The sequence below is a fragment of the Cebus imitator genome, unplaced genomic scaffold, assembly GCF_001604975.1.
Source record: "Cebus imitator isolate Cc_AM_T3 unplaced genomic scaffold, Cebus_imitator-1.0 Scaffold114, whole genome shotgun sequence".
NCBI lineage: Eukaryota > Metazoa > Chordata > Mammalia > Primates > Cebidae > Cebus > Cebus imitator.
The window spans coordinates 291,780-301,154 of NW_016107429.1; positions in this window are offsets into that span (position 1 = coordinate 291,780).

Sequence of the window (9,375 nt, forward strand, 5' to 3'; positions counted from 1 at the left end):
TGAGATGGTATCTCAATGTAGTTTTGATTTGCATTTCTCTGATGACCAGTGATGATGAGCATTTTTTCATATGTTTGTTGGCCTCATGAATGTCTTCTTTTGTAAAGTATCTGTTCATATCCTTTGCCCATTTTTGAATGGGCTTGTTAGTTTTTTTCTTGTAAATCTGTTTTAGTTCTTTGTAAATTCTGGATATCAGCCCTTTGTCAGATGGGTAAACGGCAAAAAATTTTTCCCATTCTGTTGGTTGCCGATTCACTCTAATGACTGTCTCTTTTGCTGTGCAGAAGCTGTGGAGTTTGATTAGGTCCCATTTGTCTCTTTTGGCTTTTGTTGTCAACTCTTTTGGTGTTTTGGTCATGAAGTCCTTGCTTATGCCTATGTCCTGAATGGTTTTGCCTAGATTTTCTTCTAGGGTTTGTATGGTGTTAGGTCTTACGTTTAAGTCTTTAATCCATCTGGAGTTAATTTTAGTGTAAGGTGTCAGGAAGGGGTCTAGTTTCTGCTTTCTGCACATGGCTAGCCAGTTTTCCCCACACCATTTATTAAACAGGGAATCCTTTCCCCATTGCTTATTTTTGTCTGGTTTGTCAAAGATCGGATGGTTGTAGATATGTTGTGAAACAGCCGCACTGGCAACCTGTGGAGCTCCTCCGCCTGGGAATTGCCTAGTCTGTGGACAATAAAAATGCGACGTCCACTCACCCTCTGTGCTTTCACTGGGAGCTGCAATCCTGAGTTGTTCCTAAACGGCCATCTTGGATCCTCCCCCCCTCAATATATAATTCTTATGTTGTTTCTAAATGCCTTTGTTCCAAAGGAACATGAGAGATTCTAGTGAGAGTTGGATCCCAATTCCCTCTTCCCTAGATACTGATACATCCCCATAGGATGTATAACACCCCCATATCTTATTGGTACCCACATATGTGATATTTCTAGAGCTTGTTTAACAAAGACATGGCTAGTTGTAATAGCCCAAACTATATGTTATTTTGAATTTATTATAGAAGAATATAGCATGTGGCAAATAAATCCTAGATTATTTTCTTTTATAGGTAGTGGTTAAGACTTGTATTTGGTAATCCATAATGACTTTGTAGAGTATGTCTCTGGAATTATCTTCTGAGATACAAAAGGATTTATTATACCTCTTAATTTGATTAGAGTTTATTGTCTGTGAAATGCTTATTCTGACTCTAGAAAGAGGGATTTGAAACTTTTGTACAGATTTTTGCCATATATTAGGGTAGGCATATATATACCACCAGAACTAAGTCTTAAAATGATAAACATGCAATCAATGTAAGTTTCTTCAAAGTAGTTACAAGATTTCATCTGACTTAATATTAAAAGTGGTAAAAGACAGAGCTATTTTCAAGTACAGCAATGCTTGATATACTAATAACTACAAAAAGTAAGAGAACTATCTAAATCATAATTTAAAACAAAATAAGTAATATATCAAGAAACAAATAGTTTTAAATCAAAGTTTTATCAGACGTGATATTTGATTAGTAGCAAGTCAGATGCCAGGCTTTAAACAGACCCTTCTAAATCCTGTATTCCTTAATCCTTAAAATTAAGTCAGATGAAATTTTCATGAGAGTATAAGTTGCAGATTGTAAATTATTGGGATCAATAATACGTGATAAGGAAAGGCAAGAAAAATAGAATATTTACTGGAGATCCAGATGATGTCACACAATTAGTTTTTAGCTATGGTATAATCTTTTTTGAAAGTCTGTTCTACTTCCAGAAGTGTATGGAATATGGGATTTAGAAGGGTCATGTTTAAAGCTTGGCCTTTGACTTGCTACTAATCAATATCAAGTGCCTGATAAAACTTTGATTTTAAACTATTTGTTGATTGATTAATTACTTGTTGGTTTTGTCCTAAATTAAGATTTAAATAATTCCATTATTTTTTTTGTAGTTATTAGCATATCAAGCATTTCTGTACTTGAAAGCAGCCCTGTATATTACCCTTTTTAATTTTCAGGAATATGAACATAATCATAGTTTAAGTGTTGACGGTAGTAATTTATCTGCCTTCATAAAGCAATGTACATTCAAAGGAAAGTGGAATCTACTAGAAACACTTTGAGGAAGAATGCTATAGATTTTAGAAGTTATCGCTGACTTGGTTTTATTTTGTGCAAGATGCTATTGCACTTTTAACTGATGTCAATTGTTATTTACTAATAAAATAATGCCTCAAAATTTTCTTTTCCATACTCCAGCAAGACGTTGGGAATTATTTTTTTCTGAAAATGTCTCTGTTTTCATATAATTTTGCTCATCTCTATAACACAAGTTGAACTAAAAATGGGGTTAATAGAAGTTTCTTGATGTTATGAAAGATCATGGAACTGATTTTACTCAAGGCGCAGAATATTTGTGAGATTCACTGGCATCACTCCAATAATCAAATGGTAAAGTGCTATGACAAGAGGAATTAATGGCAGCAGAGCGTCAGAAATATCTGCTTCAGAGTCATGTAGTTTGTTTCCCACTGTAGTGTAATATAAGGAGGCAATATGTTTTCATTCACTTCTTGCTTTTTTAAGAATGAGCATTTGTTATTTCACCTCCTACCTGTATAACAAAGCAAAGTTGTACTATTTGGTGCCATTTTGCTGAAGTAGGTCAATATATATACAAAAAGAATAGGTTCATACAAAGAAGATATAGGGCGTTTATTGGTTTCTAATATTTGTTTTTTACAAATGCACGGCATAAAAACATTCTAAATACTTGAATACTTAATGCAGTTTTACATTATTTTTCTACGTAGTGGACAAATGTGATAAAGACTATGTTTATGTCTATATGTTTATATGTCCTTTCAGAGGAATAACGTATTATTATAAGTAATATCATATTTACTTTTTGTGAGCTCTTAATATTTTTCATATTCTAGTAGGTCAGTTTTGATATTAAGATAATTAAAACTTTAGAAATGCATTATACCAGCATATTCAAATGCACAGCTTACCTACATATTTGTCAGTCTCATACACTGTTAGCATTCATAATGAACACTTAGCATTGCAAAATAAGAATAAAGGAAGTCTTTTTAATTGATGTTAAGGTAGTGCTCATAAATTAGAAAAATTAGGGGAAATAAATTATTGAAATTAGAGGAACTATATGAAGCAGATAGACCATTTATTTTATTTTTATAAAATAAATAGCTATCTAGATTTGTTTTTACATATTTTTAAACAGTAAAGTTGTTTTGAGGTTCTTATTAATAATTGATTTACACCTAATTGTTATAAATGATCAAAGGAAGCTTTTAAAAATAGTCTTATTAGTATAATCTCTTTATTATCTTATAAATTACAATTACATATATACTGTTCCAAGGGGTTTGTGGCGCTAAACAGTTAAACTTTATATTATTCAAAGCTTTTTTTTTTTGAGACAGAGTCTCACACTGTCACCCAAGCTGGAGTGTAATGTCATGATTTCAGCTCACTGCCACCTCTGTCTCCTGGGTACAAGCAATTCTCCTGCCTCAGTCTCCTGAGTGGCTGGGATTACAGGTGTGTGCCACTACTCCTGGCTAATTTTTGTATTTTAGGTAGAAAGGTGGTTTCACCATGTTGGCCAGGCTGCAGGCTGGTTTTGAACTCCTGACCTTGTGATCCACCCACCTTGACCTTCCAAAGTGCTGGGATTCCAGGCATGAACCACCATGCTCAGCTTATTCAAACTTTCACAATTTATCTCTATGAGTTTGTATTATTAATTTAAATGGTTATTTAACAAATTTTAAGTGAGCTAATCCTGTGTAAGAGACATTGACTTAAGTCCTGAAGATACAACAGGAGACAAAACAGGCAAGAAACAACAAAGGAAAATCAAAATGCTTAAGGAACAGTTGATTTGGAAGAGTTGGTTTAGGATGTCAGTCAAATTGTGCAGAAATGATATCGGGAGCTATTTCTATAATGAGTATATGATACAAAAATATCCTGGGTCAAACTATTTTAATATAATCTATATGTAAATTAATTGATCACTTAATATCAAGTAGATAGAGGAGACTTGCACTTATATAACAACATCCTAAATTTCAGACTTTAGAAATGTTCTATTAAAAAATAGCATTCAAAGTAGTATTATTCCTTGCTATACTATACTACACAGAAGTGCTTTGGCCTACATAGAAAATTTTTTTATAATTGTGTTTCTAAAAGGCTTTCAAATTGTGTGAAAACTAGAAGCTTGCAGAATGCTTGTGTTCATTACAAATTTGCTGTTTTATTTTATTCAGCCCTAATGATTTTCATTATCTCCTTAGTTGATAGAATCCTTTTCCAAAACCAATAATCTCTTGAAATCCACTGAGCCACAAATTACTCATTAGAGAAAATTTTCAAAGATCATTACCTTTACTATAGATGTTCACTTTTCATCTCCTGCATACTCTCTTGTAATGCTCCTTATAATAAGGGTAGGGGAGATTATGTAGTTACAGAGTGATTTCAATGAAATACAGACCAATGGCTTGTTTACCATTTGAAAGACTGAATTTTATTAAAGGTCAGCATTGCATTGTGTTTAACCTTAATTTTATATTTGAAAATCTAATGTGTTATCATTAAAACATAAATAAGACCTTAGTTATACTATTCTGATAGTTTCTGAGATGTTTCGTGATTTTATTATAATTTTTAAAGGAGCAAATGTGTATGAATATTTGATGACCTGCAACAGTCGAACACTAATTTAGTCTGGGAATTATTTCTAATTTAGAACGTTTCTTATAAAATAATATAGCTTTATTTATGGATTACTCTCATTACCCTCAAAGCTGCCTTGAAACCTCTGTACTGATATTCTAATGTTTTATATGTGGAAATAATTATAAGTTTAATAAAAATGTAAATATTTTTATCATATAACAAATATTGCTATTAAGAAAAATTACATTCAACCTAATTTATATCTTTCTTTATTAAAGACATATCAAAAGAGAGATTTGATAACCAAGCCTTTAGGAAATCTTGGTTTAAATATTGACAGTGTTAATTGTTTGCCTTGTGATCTTGGGCAAGTTATTGGTTCCTTTTTTTCCTCCATTTTCTCACATGCAAAAAAGTAAACTGGACTTATCCTATGAAGCTCTGACCATAGTACCTGCCCCATGGACATTTTAATGGATGTTTGGCTTTTTGCTTTCCTAGGCCACCATTTGCCATTTGAAGTACCCTCTATGCTTTGAATGTTAGCTGGCAGCAAACACTGCCTCCTGCTACGGGAGCACACAGTGTTGGCACCTCCTTTTCCGGCCTCCAATTCCAAAAGGAAACAAGCACAGGACCCAGACATTGTAGAAATATTCATCATGCCAACGTGCATTCAGAGCTACTGGCAGGTAAAGATTAGGAACAAGAAATTAAGTTTTTAAAAGTTATTATAATAGAAAGAGCAGCAACAGGGAACATCCATTACCAGAAATAATTTTTGGGGTTTTCTTGTAGAAAATGTTGATATTAACCGAGATATACAATTATATCTGTACTGGTCATTAAAATAAGGTTTGGGGCTCTTTTCTTACTGTTTAGCATCTGGCCTAGTTCCCAGCCTTCCCCGATATCCTCTTAATAAAATCCTTTTTTGCTTAACCCAGCAAGCATTGCTTGAAATGCTTACAAATAAGAACGCCCTCTGATACAGAAAGTGGTTACTGACTGTTAATTATTGTGTTATTATAAAGTGGAGCAATTAGTTCATAGGATTTTTTCAATGGACATATCAAATCTTTCATTTTTAAAAAAGTAGGCTGCATTAGATGACCTGAACTTTACATCTAATAGAATTATGGTGATTCTGTGATAACACAATTGGCCTTTCCTATCCCTGGGTTCAACATGCGTGAATTTAACCAAATACAGATCACAAATTTTGTTAAAAAAAGCATCTGTACTGAACTTGTGCAGATTTCTTTCCTTGTCATTGTTCTCTACACAATACAGTGTAGTAACTATTTACACAGTGTTTATGTTGTATTAGGTATTATTGGTACTCTGGAGATAATTTAAAGTATAAAGGAGGATGTGCATAGGTGTCATGCAATACTATGCCATTTCGTATCAGGGACTTGAACATCTGAAAATCTGGGTATCCATGGGGAGTTTTAGCACCGGTCACCCTTGATTACCAAGGGACAACCTTATGAGAAATTTGTTATATCTATTCTATGTGAATGATAAAGAAATTGAGTAAAACATCCTTGTACAACCACAAATAGGAAAGAAACAAAAGGACTAAAGAAAATGCTGAATTTTGACAAGAAAATGTGACATACAAAGGTTTACTAATGTGTGTTAATAATACCTTGTACTTTACAGCTAGGCTTTCTTTCAAAATAGATAAAATAACATTTGAAAACACTCAAGAAATGACTCCATTTTAATTATTTTATGTCATGCTTACATTAGGTAAAAGAGCCTGTTTTCACATCGCTTTCCTACATAGTCCTGGTGCTAATTAATTCGGCCATACAAATCCATAAAATGAGCACTAAAAAGACATAAAAAATAATTGACCTCCCTAAGGCAGCTTTCTTGGCTTTTGCTGGTGGGATATAGATTCATTAAAGTACTTGTCATTATGTGTATTCATTAAAAAAGGAAACAATCTATTCTGTCATCAACAAACCAAATAAACTTTCTAACCTATTGCTAGTTCCCAGATAACATTTAGTTTAATTGGTCTGACCCTGACTATCCTTTAAGGCTTTTCAAGAAAAAAAGTAGGCAGACACATGTGGAGTGAAATTAAGTGGGCCTGGCACAACCTCCTGAAGTTGCTCTGGTAACAATAGATTTAGAATACGCAAAGTTCAAGTGAATATGAATTGTAAGTGACTGCTGAACTACCAGAGATCAGAGCAAAATTCAGCAGTTCTGGATACTGTTAGTAAACATTTTACATTTTTTACTAATACCAAACATTTTTACATTATTGACAATATCATAAAATGTCATACTATAGAATATTTGTAAAACTATACATGCAAAAAATATGAGAGACATAGACAATATATTATTATCATTATTTTATGAAAGTTGATAAGGAAAGTAAAAACACTAACAGGTTATTAGAAAAATGGCAAAGGACCTAATGAGGAAATACAAATTGCCAATAAAAATATTCAAATATTCTAGAAATAGAAGATTTGCATGTTTAGTAATACACTATTTTTTTTCTGTGTGTATAAAATTGACAAATATTGGGAAACCAACAAACATGACATTCATTGATGGAAAGTTGCTGCGGAATACTCAGTCCTATACTATTATCTAGGATACAAAACTCTCTGGAAAGAAAGCACCAGGAGCCCTTAAAAATGTATTCCTTTGGCAGGGTGCAGTGGCTCATGCTTGTAATCCCAGCACTTTGGGAGGCTGAAGTGGGTGGATTGACTGAGCTATGGAGTTCGAAAGCAGCCTGGGCAGCATGGTGAAATCGTGTCTCTACTAAAAATACAAAAATTAGCTGGGAGTGGTAGCAAGCGCCTGTACTCCCAGCTACTCGGGAGGCTGAGGCAGGAGAATCACTTGAACCCGGGAGGTGGAGGTTGTAGTGAGTGGAGATCACACCACTGCACTCCAGCCTGGGTAATAAAGCAAGATCCAGTCTCAAGAAAAAAAAATGTAATTACTTTTAACCAAGTGATTCGACTTCAGGAATCTATCCTGAATTGATAATAGAAATTTTGGACCCCACATTTGGACTATTGCCTTTTTTAAAAACCAAAGCATAAATAGAGTTGTAATAAAATTGTTACAACTTAGTTTTAAATGAATAAGGTTGAATTAAAAAGTCTCCTTATATAGCATGGCCAAAATATATGTATAATCATATACACACCTATGTACATGTGAGAATATATGAGATACCTTTATATCTGAAACTAAAAAATAAAACAATTCAAGGGAATATTTAACATAGGTATATCAAAAATATGTAATTTCAGCTAATTTACATTTTGTATGATATTCTTGTTTTTCAAAATTTCTATACTGAGCAGATTATTTAATACATTATAAAATAATTTTAATATGTCTGTAAACGAGAACTTCAATTCTAACATCTTACAAAGAACAGAGGTAAAAGAGAAAGAAAAAGTTGTTAATCTTCCAAAACTGTTCATCACAAAATTCTCATGCTATTGTTTTGCACTTGACCATTCCATGGGAAAGTTGACAGTCACTTCTTTCAGAACATTTATATACTCTGGTGGAAGAAGAGAAACTGTGGTCATAAATGCTTGTTATGTTTCCTTCACTCCTTACCCTGCAAGGTCAAACATAGCCCTCCCGCTCTTGAACTGCCTAATTCAAAGTGTTATTTTTAGTTGAAATTGAATTCAAATGCAATTTGCTATCTGGTTTTCTGATTTACAGTGGCAAAATAAATGGAAAATATAGGAAAATTTTTGAAGGAAGGGCGTGTTTGTGTCTGATGAGAGTGCTGAGTAACATAGGAGGCAATATTCCAAAAAGAGCAAGAAATCAGAGGGATATTTTTATAATGAAAGGTGACCTAAAACATCTTTTTTTCTCTTTTTTTCTTACATTTCAAAAATTTAAACAATGTGGCTCTCTCTGTATCAGTAATATCATGACATATGTTGGTGGTCTTTGAATATGTCGTGATGATTAAAATCTTCACTAATGTATTTGTGTCTCCAATGTTCAAATTTCTTCCCCTATGCAGTGTTTATTTAGTTAAGAAGCTGAATTACTGATATCATTGACATTTCTATTCAGGGAGAGTTCTCCTTTTCTGTTTTAATTCTCCCACTGTCTTCCCAGTGTCTTCTGTGGGAGAATTGCCTTCACATATCACTTATCTCATATCCTGTCTCAGATTCAAAACTTTTGAGGAACCCAACACTATGTACTTCTGCAGCATAAAAAGTGATAAGACATTACTTTTTAATAGGGTGTGGTTTACTGGTCTGTGCAAATAGGAGCACAAGAATCATAAATGCCACTGTTATTTGAACCTGAGAGAATATTTTAACATTGGAGTTTATCAATAAAACAAACAAAAATGAGAGAAATAAAAGGAATAATTAGGAAAAACTATCATGACATAAACCATGGTGAAGATTTACTAAACAACCGGCCGGGCGCGGTGGCTCAAGCCTGTAATCCCAGCACTTTGGGAGGCCGAGGCGGGTGGATCACGAGGTCAAGAGATCGAGACCATCCTGGTCAACATGGTGAAACCAGGTCTCTACTAAAACTACAAAAAATTAGCTGGGCATGGTGGCGCGTGCCTGTAGTCCCAGCTGCTCAGGAGGCTGAGGCAGGAGAATTGCCTGAACCCAGGAGGCGGAGGTTGCGG